A 16,534-nucleotide genomic window follows, 5' to 3' on the forward strand; every position below is an offset into this window, starting at 1 on the left:
ATAACCAAACATTGAGCTAAAACTGCACGCAACAGATCCATTAGTAAGTGTGACAGGAGAAGCTCAGATTTTAAAGACTGTATTTGAATTTTTACTTGTTAAAAATAAAGAAATATATCTACACAAAGTCCTCCAGATCCTGAAAGTGAATAGGTTTTCCAGGCAGCCCCAGCAAGGGCAGCCACAGCAGGAGCAGGCTGCGTTCAGAGGAGTCACAGAAAACAAGGAAGTGCTCTCTGCGTGACTGACAGCACTGTTAGGTGAAGGGTGGCGATGCTGACCTGGATCTGGGGTCTCAGCAGGAACCTCCTGGGCCTGGCTCCAAAGGAGAGTGCTCGGCAGGTTTCTTGAGCTGTTTTATAAGCAGCCTTGGGAGAGGTGGGACAGCGGGACTCAGCGGAGCTGGAGTGGCTCATGTCGTGTGCTGCAGCAGGCAGGGCATGGGCACTGCGCAGCAAGCATTGTTCCGCGGGCTAGGGTGGGGACAAATGGAGCCAGGCCTACCACTGCTCAGGTCTCTAAGCTAGCAAGGAAGGGCCAGGTGGGAGATGGCATGCGAGGGCTTCAGCTTTGGTCCTCACGGAGCTGGGTCAGATTGAGTGGAGGTGGAGCTGTAGCCAACAGCGGCAACTGGGGAGCAGCGGAGTGACCAATCGGGAAGCGAAGCAAGACACCTTGTCTGGACAAAGCTTGGCAGGGCCTGGAGGCAAGGAGCGAACGCGGGTAGGAGGAGGAGCAAAACAGCAGGGGAGAGGGGTGCGAGCCAGGCGCGCAGTACGGGCCAGCCAGTCTGGAAGGGTCAGGATGCGGCTGATTTTGCTCGGCGATGACTTGATCACTCTGCCCTTTGACGCCATCCTGTGCAGGTCGGGACTTGGTGAGGAGCCGGCAGGGCTCCTGGAGACAAGCACAGGGCCCTCCTTTTTCTGCTGCAAGTGAGTCCAGGCCTCGGTGGTCATAGAGCACACCAGCAGCCAGGGAGTCCGTCTGGTCTTGAAGGTTAGCGAGCTCAGTAGAGGTCTGCTTCAAGCTTCCTGCCGCCTGCAGAGAGAGGACAGAGAAACACTGAAGAGAGACTCCAGCCTCAGTGTTGGTCTCCACTGCTGTGGTGATCCTGAGACCAGCAGGCAGGATGGGCTGCGCTGCTTCTTTGGGACAGCGAGGGTTTGAACCAGGGTGTGGATGGGGCCCTCTTTCGTGGAATAAAGAGGAAGGGCGAGCGGCATAAGCCAGGGCAGGCTCCTGGCCAGCGGGTGGCAGCCATTGCCGGCGTCCCTGTCACACAGGAAAGAACTCCCGGTAAGGAGTGTCGGCACCCAGACAGCCCGTCGCCACCCGAGAGCCCAGGGAAACCTTCTGGCTGAGGGTAAATCTGTCTCACTTCTCCCTCAGAGCCACTTAATCCTCTTTGTCAACCTTTTTGGGACCCACAGGGAAATCTGCCACGTTGGAAGTGGGTGCTGCCTCTGTCTCCCTATGCGTGCATTCCTGGTGACTCGTCACCGGCCGTTCCCCTGCTGAGACAAAACCTTCTCCAGAGGCTGTGACTATACCGTCTTCCAACATCCTCTGTCCCTCTCTGCACACTCTACCTCTCTGCCCCTTCCTCCCCCCTCTGGTCCCGAGACTTCGTCTTCACTTCCGCGGACCTGGCTCAGGCCTTGCCTCTCAGCTCTCCCTGGCAGTCCCCTCAAGGCTGCGCCTCTCAGCACTAAGGTCTCCAGTACGTGGATGAGAGCTTAAGCCCCAGGCCCGCCCCCAAGACTGTCACTCAGACACCCCTGGCTCCCTCTTTCCTCTCTTCCTGTGGATGCTGCTCCTCCCCAGCCAAAGAGGGTGGGTCCTGACCACCTTTCGCTGCCTGGGGCTCCCCTTCAGGGACCACCACGTGAGATCCCAGCGCTCCCATCCAATGGTTCTCCCCCAAAACACTAACCTAGTTCCTCAGCTGGCTTTCTCTGCCTCTGGGTTCCCAACTTTGGCCTCATAGCCAGGCCTCTTCAGAATGCTTCCTGCAACCCACAGCCCTGCGTGCCCTCCCTAGCTCAGGATAAGGGTCCCAACTACATTCAAACCACCCCCCATGATCTCAGCCACTTTCCCAGTATACATAAAAAGCCATCTCCCAGGCAGCCAATCCCGGGTTCAGAGACAAAAGCTCTCCAGCCAGGCCTCATCCTGACCCTTCCAGGCTGGCTGGCCCCATACTACAGTGCCTGGTTCACACCCCTTCCCGGTGCTGTCTCGCTCCTCCCCCTAACCAGGGCCTCTCCTTGTCTCCAGGCCCTGCAGGGCTTTGTCCAGACACAGGCCTGTTGCTTCACTTCTCAAGTGGCCGCCGCCCTATTTTTCTCCAGTCACCCCTGCCAGCTTCACACCTTTACCCCTGCTCAGCTGCAAGCAGCTTCATGAAGACAAAAACTTACACCCCCACAGCTGACCCTGTATCTTAATTTTCTTTACTATTCTTAAAACCCAAGAAAATATAGGTCTGACCCTGATTTGTCCCCAACTTCCCAGCAACACCTGGGCTCCAAGAACAGTCCCAGTCCCCTTGCACATCCTGGGCACACCTGCCACACATCGGCTGCTGCTGGCAGCCCCTCAGTTACTCGAGCTCCACAGATCTCTCACTCTCACCCTGTCACTAAAAATGTCACTCAATAAACTGGAGTCAGACTTCCTCCAGAGTCATTCCCAGGAGTCTTGCTTGGAGCCACAAGTCCACGCCAGCTGTGTTCCCTCCTGGGTTGTCACCACTTACCTAACAAGAAGGTGCCCTGCAGCCAGAGACCTTGCCACACCTGGAAGAGTAACTCTGTTGGGATGACTGTGTGCATGACAGTGAAGCACACAGACGTGGGGACTGAAGGTGTCATGAAATTTTCAGGGGAAGTTGGGCAGCCCAGCCAAGAGGAGGGGGACAAGAGAGAGGTGCTAGGATGTGGTGACTAACAGGCCAGGAGGAAGAGGACTGTGGGGCCTGATTGGAGAGAGTGCTCAGCGGGTGCTGGGAATCTTGGTGAGCTTGATTCGGCCAAGCCAGGTGAACAGTGACGGACCTGTGAGAGGACTGAGACTGAGGGTGGGTTGGAGGCAGTTTCTGTGGATCCAGGAAGGGGCTCTACTAGTTTGACTCTTGTGGAGGGGTGAGGAGGCTCCTGTGCGGTCAGCCCTGTCCAAGTTGGCTTTAAGGTGTTTTTGTGGAGCCTAAAGAAGAACTTGTTGCCAGGGGTAAGGGAGAAAGAATAGTAAGCAGAGGGCTGTGGAGAAGGTGTTACAAGGGCTTACAGCAGAGCTCTGGCAGCCCGGAGGGTTAGCAGTAAACTGAGGGGCTGGCTAGGCAGAACAGACCCCAGGAGTGGGCTGGCGCGCACAGCTCGAACGGCTTTAGGACAGTGGGTTGTTTGAGAAGGGCTGTGTTCTTAAGTACTGCAAGGGGTAAGGGATCGGGCCATGGGCAGCAGAGGTCCATAATCAGCTTAGGGAGGTGCATTTTTGAAGCACTGGTCTTTTAAATTTTTCCCAGTGAGTAGGGATGAATTGGAATGTGGAGGTGCTGGGCGAGTCCCAGGATGGTGGCTACAAGCTGGGTCACCTGGGAAGTCGAGGCAGCTTGGTTGTCTGACTGTATAAAATTACAGGAAGCCTGAAAGGAGGAATAATCTGTTGGAGAACTTGGGCTGGATCCTGTGCTTTCCCTGGTTGACTAGGCCTCCACCCAGGCCATCAGCTAAGGTAAGGACCCTCATGTCAGTTAACCAAGGGCGTGTGAGTGTGGTCTATCTGCCAGTCTTGTCCTGGGAGGTGTTTCATGGGTTTGGTGTGTGAGGTGTTTAAGATAATGGGATCCACCTTGTGGGAAGGCAGAACAGCAGGTGGAGCATTGTTTGGAGAAATTGGGGGAATGGAGGAGGAGACTGGGGCAGTGAAAGCAGCGTCCAGGGCTGTGAGGAGTGTCCAGGGAAGGTAAACCTTTCCAGGGGGGGCGCGCTCCTCCCATGGAAGGCTTTTGTTTGGAACCAAAGCCAAAGACTCAGTTCTAGAGTTTGGTACTGCGTTGGAAGTCTGGGACAGAGGAAGGGGCAGGCCAGGAGCCTTTTGGGAGCCTGGGAGAGTTTGGGTTAGAGCAACACAGACCCCTTTTGGTAAGTAAGGCAACACAGGATGGCCACCACCTCTGGTGAGGCTGCGGTCACAGTGAGTATGTGAGTGTGGCAGCTGCTGGCCACAGGTGAACCCTGCATGGTGAGGTCGCCTGTTCCTGGATGGGAGCATGGTGGTGAAGTACACGGCAGGGTACCTGGAGTCTACGTTAGCAGGTTAGGGGGAAGCCAGGGTGCACACACCCGTGAGGGCTGTGAGTTCAGCCTGCTGGGGGTTGCTTTCTTGGGCAGATCAGACCTTAGCTATGTCTGAGACAGGGGCACCTGCTGCCCAACAGCAGTCAGGAGTTTGTGTGGCACTTTGATGAACGAGCCATACATTAGTGGGCTAAAGGAGAGGTATTTCATGGATATTGAGAAAGTAGCCAAGGTCTTGATGAATGATTCCCAGGTGACAGGTCTGACAATAGGAAAATACCTGGATTGAAGGGCCAGCTTTACCCAGAACTCTCAGCGCCATGTGTCAGCACTCAGATGTACAGAGCACAGGTGGGCAGGAAAGGACAGGAAGGGCTAAGGTAGGCATCTGTGTGATGGCTTGTTTTAGCAGCCAGAAAGGGCCTTTGATTGTCACTGGGTCAGAGATGGGGTCCGAATGCTGTCCTGGAAGGTCTCACATACAGGTTTGGCTCTGAACTTGGAGACCCAAAGGCAGAGGACAGAGAGCAAGTCCCTCTTGGTGGTGTGAAGAGGAACATGGAGAAGACTGGAAAGGAGCCTGTGGTCAGCCATCATGGCCTGTGAGTTGGGAGTGAGCTGGAGACCCAGAGGGTAGATGGTGGCCTGGGCTGGCTGGGCCTTGGAAAGGGAGGCACAATATCCACAAGCCACAAGGAAGAGAGAAGGGTGTGGTGTCTGCTTGGCAGTTTGGGGGTGTGGGCCTGCAGACCAGGATGTCATCCACAGACTGCCACACCTTGTGGTGAGGGAAGGACTCCAATCTAGGTCACGACCAAGGCCCTGGCCCAAGAGGGGAGGGTGATCCTGAATGCCCTGAGGGAAGGCCATGTACGCCGACTGGTTTTCCTGTCCAGGTTGGGGTCTTTCCAGATGAATGCAAGAAGTCTTAGGGGTTAGAGCAAGATAGTGGGAAAAATATCTTTAAGATCTACAAGGGAGTGCTGGTGAGATAGCTCAGCAGACCAAGTGCCTGCTTGGGCAAGCATAGGACCATGGTTCAATCCTCAGCAGCATATGCCATGCCGGCCACCTCTGGGCACACTGAGCCAGCCACCAAGTCCCAGCATGGTGGCACACACCTGCAATCCGATCAATGGGGAGGCTGAAACAGGAGGATCACTACAAGTCCGAGCTGTGTAGTGAGACCCTGTAACAACCAAATACATTTTTTAAAAAGAACCAATGAGGGAGAAGTTGATGGTACTGGAGAGGATGGCCGGAAGGTGTTCAGAAGGATTTCAGACTATCAAGCAGAAGGAATGATCACTGAGTTAATGCCTCAGAGGTCTTGAACTGGACATTATGAGCCATTAGATTTTTTTTAACCATCAAGATGGGTGTGTTGTGAGGGGAAATGGTAACACAGAGAAGACCCTTCCCACAAGGCTTTGAAGGAAGGGTTTCAGTCTATGAAGGGAAGGTGGAGAGAGTAGAGATTGTGTGGCTTTGGGGCAAAAAGAGGACATTTTGAATTTAATGTCAAGAGGGAATGGTGAGCTGCTAATGAGGGAAGTCAGAATCCCAAAATTCTGTTGGGAAGATGAAGCAGGAGAAGGGGAGTGAAGAGGAGGAAAGCAGAGCACAAAGGAGAAGGCAGGGTCCTGGAAGATGCCTGGAGCTTGAGTAGGAGATTCCTTCTCCAGAAGGGGACAGGACACACTGGGAGGACCAAAAGTGAGTGTGTGGTGTTGGACTGAGTAGCTTAAGTGCAGGGGGAGTCACTAACAGGTTAAATGGCTGGCCACCACTCCCTCTACAGACAGACAGGACTTGGAGGTTGAACCAGAAAACATTGGCAGGGAGCAGTAGGTTGTCCCTGTGTGCAGGATAAACAAAATAGACTCATCCTCAGCATGTAAATTTATCCTGGGCTCCTATGTCGTGATTGGCTGGGGCACAAGGCCCGCAGGTCCCTTCTATCTTGAGCTAAAAGAACAGGTTCCTTGAGGCTGGCCAGTTCCAGAGAGGGAGAGGATGACTCCCTCCCATCATGGGGAGAGAATAGTCTGTCTTCCTGTGGCTCTCACACCCATACAGGGGGCAGGGCTCAGTAAAAGGTGTGAGTTGGAGCGTTCCTTTCCTCAGTGTCCTTTTGTGCCACACCAGAAGCGGAGGTCCAGGCAGCCTGGCTTGGGCTGGAGTGTCTGTCCAACATGAGGGTAGATGCAGTCATGTGGAGCACTGACTTGGGAGAGGCCTCTCTGTAAACGTCTGTGTTTTGAGTAACTTAGAAGGCCATATCCGTAAGATTTTCCATGGGGGTTTGAAAGCTTCCTTCAAATTTTTAAAGCCTGTGCTTCACATCTGGAACAGACTACAAATGAAATAACTCTTAAGAAAGAGGAGGAGAGATCCTGGTGAGTATGGACCTTGAAGAATTCCATTAGGTGGCCCAGGACTTTTGTGAAGATCTTGCTGGATCTCTCAGAGTTTGCCCAAGTTAGTGGAATTTGTGGTGGCCATATCTACACTCACCCACTCCTGGCAGAGTCCAGTCCCACTGGGCAAGGTCATGGTGCCAGTTGGGATGCTGTCTAGGGACTGCCCAGGCCCCAGACTCTTGGTCATTTTGGGCATAGACTTCATTGGCAGCTCTGGGGCCATCATCAGACCTGTTACCCACATCAGGGAGGATAGTGGTACTGAGGATGATGTGTCGCAACAGGCAAGACTGAAGGAGCAGTTGATGAGAAAGAATTCCTTGGTATAGCAGGAAGGACTGGAGAAAAGAGCACCAGGACGATCCTCCATTTGGGAGATGTCAGCTAGTGTAGAAGCAACGGGAACACAGATGGTACCCACCCTGGCACCAGCAGCTGCACGAAGAGAGCAAAGACCTAGGCCAGGAAAGCGTAGTGCAGAGTGAGATGGGATGTGGTAAGAGGTGGGGTGCAGGGCGCAGGACATCTGTCTGCAGTGCTCATGAGAAGAGGGCTGAGGGTTGATGGTATGGGGGCGTGTAGGCCACCAACTGGACAAATGTGGGTGATGAAGAACAGGGAGAGGTGTGAATGGAAGGCAAAGGTGGAGTATGAGAACCTCCTCCTATCTACCCAGCGGGTCTCCTGTCCAAGTGAACCATCACCTAACATGTGCTCCGGCCATGCCACATTAAAGGGCAAATGAGGTGCTTGGGTTTGAGATAAGAAGACCAAGTTGAGAGGTTATTGAGGGGCACCCCATGGGGTGTCTTAAGCAGGGGCAGAGACATTTCCTCCCATGGTGGGTCAGAGAGTGCCCACTGGAAAGAAAGGCGATTTGGGATCGAGGGGAATGTCCCCTAGATGAAAAGCCAAGGCTGAAACAAAGGGACAAAAAGGGAGACCTGTCCTGGTAGGACCGTCATATTCAGGCTGAAGCCAGAGGTCAGGTCTCATTAGGGCCTGGAGAACCGACGAGAAAGACCGGAGCCTTGGACCACTCCCCAGGAGGACTTACCCCAGTCTTGAGCAGCAGGATTTAGGCAGGGGAGCCCCTGGGAAGCGGTCTCTGGGAGGCTGGAGGCAGAGAGGTTCTGGCTGAGGTGGGGAACCTGCACGCCAGAGCAGGCGCTTCTAGACAGCCACTCCTGGGATTTGGGCCACCTCCAGAGTTTAGGCAAACAGTGGTGACCCAATAAGAGGACACGCCCAGTGAGACCTCCAGGACTAACTCCAAGATGAGTCTGTGTCAGGTTTCTTGAGCTGGGTTTTAGAGCAGGCTTAAGGGAGGTGGGACTTCGAGGGTCAGCGCGGCGGGATGGCTGCCGCCGTGGCAACTAATGCCACACTGCGGGTGTGTTGCGGCCTCACTGAGTAGGCCGGGCTGGGGCACTGTGCGGCAGGCATTGTTCTGTAGCCTCAGGCAGCCAGTACCAGCCATTCTGGGAATTCAGGCAGCTGGGAGGCCAGCAGGGCCAGATTTATCAATATAACGTACACTTAGGTTCTGTCAGGAAAATCATGGGCCAAATATCGTGGATCCAAATTATAGCAGGAAGAACCACATTAAATCACAAAGAGAACTAGAAAAAAAAATAGCAAGGAGCGCTGACTTGCCTCCCTCCGCTTATGCCCACTCAGTAATAGAAACTACAACAGTGGCATAAAGTAAAGGGCGGTGTGTATAATAAAATGAATTTACATGGCTCAAACCATGCCCAGCACAAAGAATATCACTTCCTTTTCAACACCCAAGTGCATTTACAAACATTGCCCTTACTGAGCCCCCAGCCCTAGCAGCCCACCTACTTACCTGAGTGTAGGCAAGGCTAAGGGAACCAGGAGGGAAGTTGAGGCAGCTGGACACCAGCACCAGCTAGAAGCCATCGTCACCCTCAGACCAAAGGCTGAGGAAAAGATACGCAGCCTGGAGCCTAGTCACAGCAGGCAGCCCGGGCAGAGGGGACCAGTGAGGTGAGCTGGGAAAAGCCCTGCTGCCCCCTTCCTCCTGACCCTCCTTCCTGTTCTGGATTAAGAAAGTCCGAGCACACCTGTACAGCACAGCCCTGAGAATGTCTGTGGATGGCTCACAGGGAGCCCAGCACACTGAGCAGGGAAGACCCCACGCTGCTGTGGCAGCGGCCAGGGGGCTGGTAGCTCTGCTGGGAGAAAGAGAGAAAGAAGGTGGAAGTGTGTGTGCTTTGAACTTCCTGTCCTTTGCTGCTGTCACTTTGGGACATCAGTCTCCAGATTTCCAAATATTTCACCCTTTGGGGACTTGGCAGGTAGCTCAGTGATCTAAGCATCTGTCTGGCAGGTGCAAGGACCTGAGTTCAATCCCCAGTACCGCACGCATGCTGTGCTGGCCCCAGAACGCCCAGCACGGTGGAACACGCCTGTAATCCCAGCCCCCGGAGGCTGAGACAGGAGGACCACTACGGGTCTGAGCTATGTACCTAGACCCTGCATCCAAACTATAAAAGAAAAAATCAAATATTTTACCTTTTCAATACAGATTACACTAGCAGCCCTCAGGGACCTCGCAGGCCTTTGACCCGGTGCAGCCATGGGCCCTCTCGTTCCACAGTATTTGTCCCCAGGTGGAGCAGCTGGTGGGCTGCCCATCTCTAACCCCACAGAAGGCCTCTTCTGGTGGGCTCTCCTGCCTCTGATTTCATGAGCCTATCTAGTAAATCCCTTCACATGTTACACATATATTTTCCATCAGTTCTGTTCCTCTGAAGAACCCTAACTAATGCATTCAGCTTGCTAGGACCCAGAACAGAGCAGGGAGGCTGAGAAACTGAGGTGCCCAAATGGGGTCCACAGCATCCTGATTCAATCAGACTGGGCAAAAGCTGTAAAACAATAATAATTAAAGCATATTTTGTGCAAATCTATGTAAACACATGTAAATTATAGAAAAAATAGCTGATGTATTTACTATAGGAAAATGTATGTGAACTGCATGTCAGAATTGAATTGCCTTCCTTTTCTTTTTTATTCCTTATTTATGTATGTATTTGGTATAGGGTCTCGCTAAGTGGCTAGGACTTGCACGGCATGCGATACCAGGGATTGAACCTAGGCCCCTGTGCCTGCCAGGCAGGTGCTCAGACTGCTGGGCTATCTCTCCAGTCCTGCCTTACTTTTCTAACAAATTCCCTCTAAATTCTTCTTTCAGATTCACAATTAAATCACCCCCAAATAAAGATAAATTTGTCCTCTCTGTCCCAACTTCATATCCTATTACTTTTTATTTCCTAGCTCTATTAGCCAGTCCTCCTCAGCACTCTGTCAAATGACAGTGAGGACAGCAATCCAGTCTGCCTCGTGTCCCCTCAGTGGCATGTCCTCAGTGTCCCCTTACTCAAAAGGAAGCTGCTCTCTTCTCTGAGTTTGTTCCCTTCCACGCATTGATGAGTGTAATAGTACACTTTTGGCTAGGATTCTTGCGACTTGCTGGACCTTTCAATGAGAGAAATCATCTCTTGGAGCCGGCAAGATAGCTCAGTGGATAAAGCACCTGCTTAGGCAAGCTTAGGCAAGCGCAGGGACTGGGGTTCGATGCCCGGCACCGCATTTCATGCAGGCCCTGCCCCAGGGTGCACCAAGCCAGCAACCAAATCTGGGCGTGGTGGTGCACGCCTGTAATCCCAGCACTGGAGAGGCTGAAAACAGGAGGATCACTATGAGTCTGAGCTGTGTAGTGAGACCTGTAACGACCACATATGAGAAATTCTCCCTCAACTATTTTTAATATTTTTATTTATTAACATATTATTAAGTAGTATTATTGCATTTTTTATAACTGAGCGCCTCCTGGTTGTATCGCGTTACTTTCCAATTTTGTTTCCAGACTTGATTATCAGCTAACACTTCAAGGTTTGGCATCCACTGACATGAGCTTTCATTGTTGTACCCTCTTTTTCAGGTTTTAGGGTAAATTTTATACTGGCTTTATAAAACTCCTTAGTTCTAGAACAACATTCGAAGCTTTATGCTTTGATGGTATAGAATTCAGTGTGAACCTGATTGTCTGATGTAAGAATTAAGAAAAAGGAGGGCCGGCCAGACAGCTCAATGGACTAAAGCACCTGCTCAGGCAAAGCGCAGGCACTGGGGTTCAATCCCCGGCACCACATGCCATGCTGGCCTCAGCCCTGGGGCGGGGGGGGGGGCTGAGACAGCAGCTGAGGCTGGGTGTGGTGGTGCATACCTATAATCGCAGTGCTTGGGAGACTGAAAACAGGAGGATCGCTATGAGACTAATCTGTGTGGTGAGACCCTGTAGACCTTGTACTAAATACATTAAAAAAAAAAAAGAATTAAGAAGGAAACAAAAAGAAGAAGGAGGAGGAGGAGGAAACAAAACCATGATTACTTACGTGCCTGGAAGAACTGGGAGAATCAGTTGGAAAACTATCTGAAGCTAAGCAGCAAATTGGAGGGCCAATTCGGGGAAGTAGGAAGGGTGTGCTCAAGGGGAGGGGATGGGGGTGCAAGGGAGGGAAAGGGGATTGAAAACAGGAGCGGGAGAAAAAATGGAGACAGAGCATCTGTAGGACAAGAAAGGGAAGAGCGGCTAAAGGGAGAGGACGGGAGTAGGGGAGAAAGAATTCAGCCGCAGAATGCACACATACCAGTTCCCTGTGAGGAGGGTGAGCATGAAGTGGCGAATATGCGCTCATAAATATTTTTGAAATTTTTAGGTCTCAGAGCTAAAAAGAATTATAGCATACTTAATAAATGGCAGTGTTACATAAAAAAGAACAAAAGAATTCAGTAAGCTGTCTGAAACTCAGAATTCTAAGTAATTAGCTTTTCCCCAGGTAGACTGCAACCAGTTAAAAACTACGAAGAAAGAGGTGCTCCCCGCTTGAATTTCTCCTTTTGATAAAACCTTATCCCCGAAGGGTCACCCGAGAAAGTGAAGGCACCCCCAGGCGCTCACCACCGTCCGTTTATGAGATCAGCAAGGAGTCCTCTAATAACACACTGAACATAGCAACATACACCAAGCTAGTCATTTTGGATGTGAGAAACACTGCGTGAGCAATTATTTAAACATTTATTTATTTTAAATCTATTTAAATTATATATTCCTTGTTGATGACACAAACACATAAAATCTAATTGGATCACTGGGGCTTGCATACCGCAGCGTGGATGGGAGAAAAGTTCCTGCTTGGAATCTAAGTCCCCGCTCACCCACTTCTTGCCATTTTGGTTTTCATTAATAGCATCGTATTATCATCAATCTACATATTTTTAGCAGTGACAAAGTTTGTTTTAAAAAGGAAAAGTGAAAAGTGAGGGAGAAATTAGATCTGCTGAGTGAGCTCAGGTCAAATAAAAAGAGAAAGAACCATGAGCGAGCCCGAGCGCCCCGGGAAAGCAGGGCGGGCCGCCGGACGTCATCACGGTGCCCTCCACCACGCTTTAAACTTACTGCTAGTTTTGGGAGAGTTTCATTAAACTCATAATGTCGATCTTTTTTTTTCTTTTAATGTGTTTTGTAAAGGGTCTCACTACACCGCTCGGACTCCTAGTGATCCTTCTGTTTTCATCCTCACCAGCGCTGGGATTACAGGCATGCGCCACCACGTCCAGTCTCCATAAATGTCAATCTAAATAGCCATCAGAGATCTTTCAAGCAGGGCCTGTGGTATAGTTCAGCGGAATAAGTGCTTGCTTAGGTAAACGCAGGACCCAGGGTTCAATCCCTGCCTCTGCATGCCGCGCCAGCCCCGCCCCCGGGTGCGCTGAGCGTGATGGCGTGCGCCTGTAATCCCGGCACTTCGGAGGCAGAAATCAAGAGGATCACCACTAATGTGGGCTGTGTAGTGAGACCCTGCACAAAAAAAAGCAAGGAAAACCTAAAAAAAAATTTTTTTTCCAAAGAATGATAATATTTATTTAGGAATGATGGAGCTGTCATAGGACTACTTGTATGGTTTTTTTTTTTACTTAAGAAAATAATTTTTTTAACAAGGAAATAAAACAATTTCAAAACAAGATAATCAAGTAACAATAATTAATACACTGCATATTGTTATCTTCAGCGTAGTTGCGCTGAAGATACAAGATATAAGCACAAGATACTTGTATTTATGGAAGGCTAGGGAGGGAAAGATTCACAAAGCAAAGTGTAGAAATTTGCATAACCTAGCTGGATGCAAAGCTCATTGGTCTTTGAGACTTGAGACAGACGCATGGCCTAGACTGCAGGTTGATATTAGGTCACCATCACCTTGGGCTCACTGTCCCCCACCCATTTCTAGAGTCCGCTCTTGCCCACAAATGTCAAGTATCCCAGTGTGTCTGCACCACAGATGTTTGTGTAACATTTGCATAAGCACATCATCCTCACTGCTCTTGCAAAGCAAGAGCCTGCTCCGCTGAAGTTCTGCCCCTTGTTGGCATGGCCTGCAGAGCGCTCGGGTCACTACATGATGCGCTGCATCGCTATGCAGGGTCCCCCCGTCTGGAAATACTGTTTTAATTTGATCTGATGAATAAACCCTCTTTTTTGTTTGGACCTACTGTAAAACTTCTGCAGTGAAAATACTGATAAATGATTTCTTTCCTGATAGTATATTTGTAGAGGAAGTTACTATAAAACCTTGACTTAAAAGGCTTCGTGTGAGCTACACCTGAGTGGGCCAGCCACACTGCCGTGCCAGGGTTCACGCACACCCTCCCAGGGGCGGGCTATGCTCTCCACCTGAGCAGTCTCGAAGTTCTGTACCACTTGCTTTTTAGATGAATACATGACACACACTGTCTCTTCACATACTTATGGGCTACTGCTGTTTGTGACCTGACTGTGTTTGTCCATTTTTGTATGAGATTTTAATCTTTTTTCCATCATTAGGTAAATTATTCCTTTATGTTTTACAGGTGCTGCAAAGATTTCTTGAAATTTTAAGACTTTATGATTTAGTTTGGTGTTAAATTCTTTTTCGTGGGTAGGATTTAATAAGTGATTTTGCAGCAAAAATGATCAGGGCGGTATAGCTTAGATATTTTGCATTTTGCTCAAAACTTTGTTCAAGGTAGTTAGCTCTTAAAAATCTTTTGTAGGGCCAGGGAGATGGCTCAGTGGAATAAGCGCTTCCCTGGCAAGCACAAGGGCCTGAGTTCAATCCCCGGTTCCGCAAAAAAAAAAAAAAAAAAAGTTTAAAAAAATGTTTTCTTGTAGTAAGTTTTGCACCTAAGCTTTGATGCATATAGTTTGTGTTGTTGGACTGAGAGAAGGAATAGGATGATTGACTGATTAATTAATTAATTGATTGCTTTTTTCCGCATGACCATAAAATTTTCCCAACACCTTTAGTGAAACAGCATGCTTCCCCACTGCTGCCTGGCAAATGCCCTCACTTTTCATACGTAATCATCTGTTTGTTCATTTGTGTGTTTTCTACCCATACTTTTATTTATTCTTCTACCAGACGCAAATTTCTAATGAATGTAATTAATTCACTGTCATTATTTTCTTCTTAAGGAATTTCTGGCTGCTTTCACTTGCTCCCTGCTGCCTCACCAAAGGTGAGCCAGGTCAGCTCCAGAATGAGCTCAGAGGGCTCTAATCTGTCTCCTGAATACCGCGGGATTGTGCTGAGTTCGTGGATTCCCAGAGGGAGACCTGACATCATCATAAGAAGAGCCTTTCTGTGCAGTAGAACACATTTCTCCCTTCTTAGTCTTCTTTGACTTTAGCAGGTGTTAGTGATTTCTTATGTCAAATTCTTATTTAGATAATGCGCCGTGGTTTTCCTAAACTCATCCATTTGTTGAAAGCATGCTGTGGTTTGAATCCTCAAGGCACAGAGAACAAATCCTTACCTCTCCAAAGCTCCTATTTTGTGCGGAAGAGAGACCGTAAAGAAATGTGTACTATAAGGCTGGACAGCAGTAGCTGCTGTGGAAGAAACAGCAGAGGAAAGCGATCAGCAGGGACAGGCTGTTTTGGACAGATGACGGGGAAGCCTCTGAGGAGGGACCTCAGGCTGTGGGCTGTTGAAGAAGATGACAACGACGCTGCAGGCGAAGGGTGTACGTGACCAATGCAGTGAGCAGGAAATCAGAGAAAGCAGGGTGGGAGGGTCAGCCCTGGGCCAGGGGCATCCTGCAAGCCTCCACCGTGTGTTAAACATCACCCTAAGCGAAGTGGGAAGATTTGGATCGCATCCTCTGGTGCCCATTCCTAAAATACCCCTCAGGCTGCTCTGTGGGGAAAGGACTCAGCGCTGTGGCCCACTCTTGCGAGGTTTTCAGCAGAGCAGCAAAAAGACAGGAAAGATAAAAGCAGCCTTTAGTAACTCTAAGACCTGGAGAGGATCGAGGGCAGAGGGGACAATCCTCTGACTTGAGGCAAAAGAAGCTAAGGCTTTTCTGGACTTTTGCCGGGGGGAGTTAGGGGGCAGTTTCAATTACATATAAGGAGTCCATTGGGGTCTCTCCTGTGTGCGGGAAAGGTGAGAGGAAGTTGTACCCAGGGCTGGAGTGGGGAAGAAGAAGGAAGTGCTCACTGGGAAGAGAAGCTGTTGTTTCAGGGGCTTCTGCCATGTTAGATGACCACCATAATAATTTCGCAGTTTATACTGGGGCCAGAACCTATCAACTCTCACTTGCCCTTTGCAATATGCTAAAGCCAGCGCAGTGACACCTCTGCATGCCCTGGTCACCCTGGATGACTGAAGGAGCCACACAGCCAGACAGGTCACACCAGGCTTCTGCCCTCTGAGTCTGTCCCAGTGGCTCCCACCACACAGCTACCTCTACGCAAGCCGTGCCGCCACCCAGAGGCTCTCGTCTTCATGTAGCGGGGAGTCCTGCGTCGCTGAGGGGTCGGAAGTGGCCGGCAGAAGACGCATGCATGGATGGCCTGCTCTGGCCCCCGACCATAGCCGCCTGCCCACTGCTGCCATCCCCACTGGCCCCTGCATATTGCGTCAGGTGGGCAGAGCTGAAGCTGACCTCCTCTGCCTCTGCCCAAGGCTTCTCCTCCACATCTTTTCCATGTTTGTTAAGGACACTGCCAGGCTTCCGATTGTCATTTTAAAAATCTCAGGGTCATGTCCAAGTCCTTACTTCCCCTCGAGCCCCACATCCTGGAAATCCTGCCTGTTGTACTTGACAACACCTCCAGAATCCGGCCACTTCCCACCTGCCCCGCTACCCCATCTGCCCTGCCCAGGCTGCAGCAGAGTCTTCCTGTCTCCGCAGTCTGTTCCCGCCATCCTGTCTCCCTCACACTGAGGCCCACACCCTCAGGAACACTCACGGCCAGAATCTGGATCCGAGCCCCTGGCACTTTCCCACCATGACACCCTTGCATTCTGGGTCAGCCTGTGTGTCACCCTGGCTGGGTCTCACCTGCTGCAGACTTTGCCCCTGCTATTCCCTCTGCCTCTCCACAGACACTCCAAGGCCAGCACCTCCACCTCTTTGAAGTGTTTGCTCACAGTCAACTACTCACTGGGATTACCCTGGGCACCCTATTTAAAACTAGGGTGGCACTCCTAGTCCACTTATGCTCTTCACTTCATCTATCTATCTATCTATCTGTTTGTTTGTTTGTTTGTTTGTTTGTTTTGTTGTCATTTTGGTGTGGACGACCGAACTGAGGACTTCGCACTTGTCAGGCAGGCGCTTGGGGCTCTGCGCTGTCTCCCACTGGCTTCATCTCTGTTGCTTAGTCATCTTCTATCACATGGCGTAAACTGCCAAATACACGAAGGCTACTATTTAATTTCTCTCCAT

At 50.6% G+C, this 16,534-nt stretch overlaps 1 pseudogene; it reads right to left on the minus strand.

Annotated features, from left to right (window-relative positions):
* Positions 1-564: 564 nt before the first annotated feature.
* LOC105741495 overlaps positions 565-16,534 on the minus strand; it is a 101,413-nt pseudogene continuing 85,443 nt past the window's right edge.

The sequence above is a fragment of the Octodon degus genome, unplaced genomic scaffold (genome assembly GCF_000260255.1).
Source record: "Octodon degus isolate 3935 unplaced genomic scaffold, OctDeg1.0 scaffold00014, whole genome shotgun sequence".
NCBI lineage: Eukaryota > Metazoa > Chordata > Mammalia > Rodentia > Octodontidae > Octodon > Octodon degus.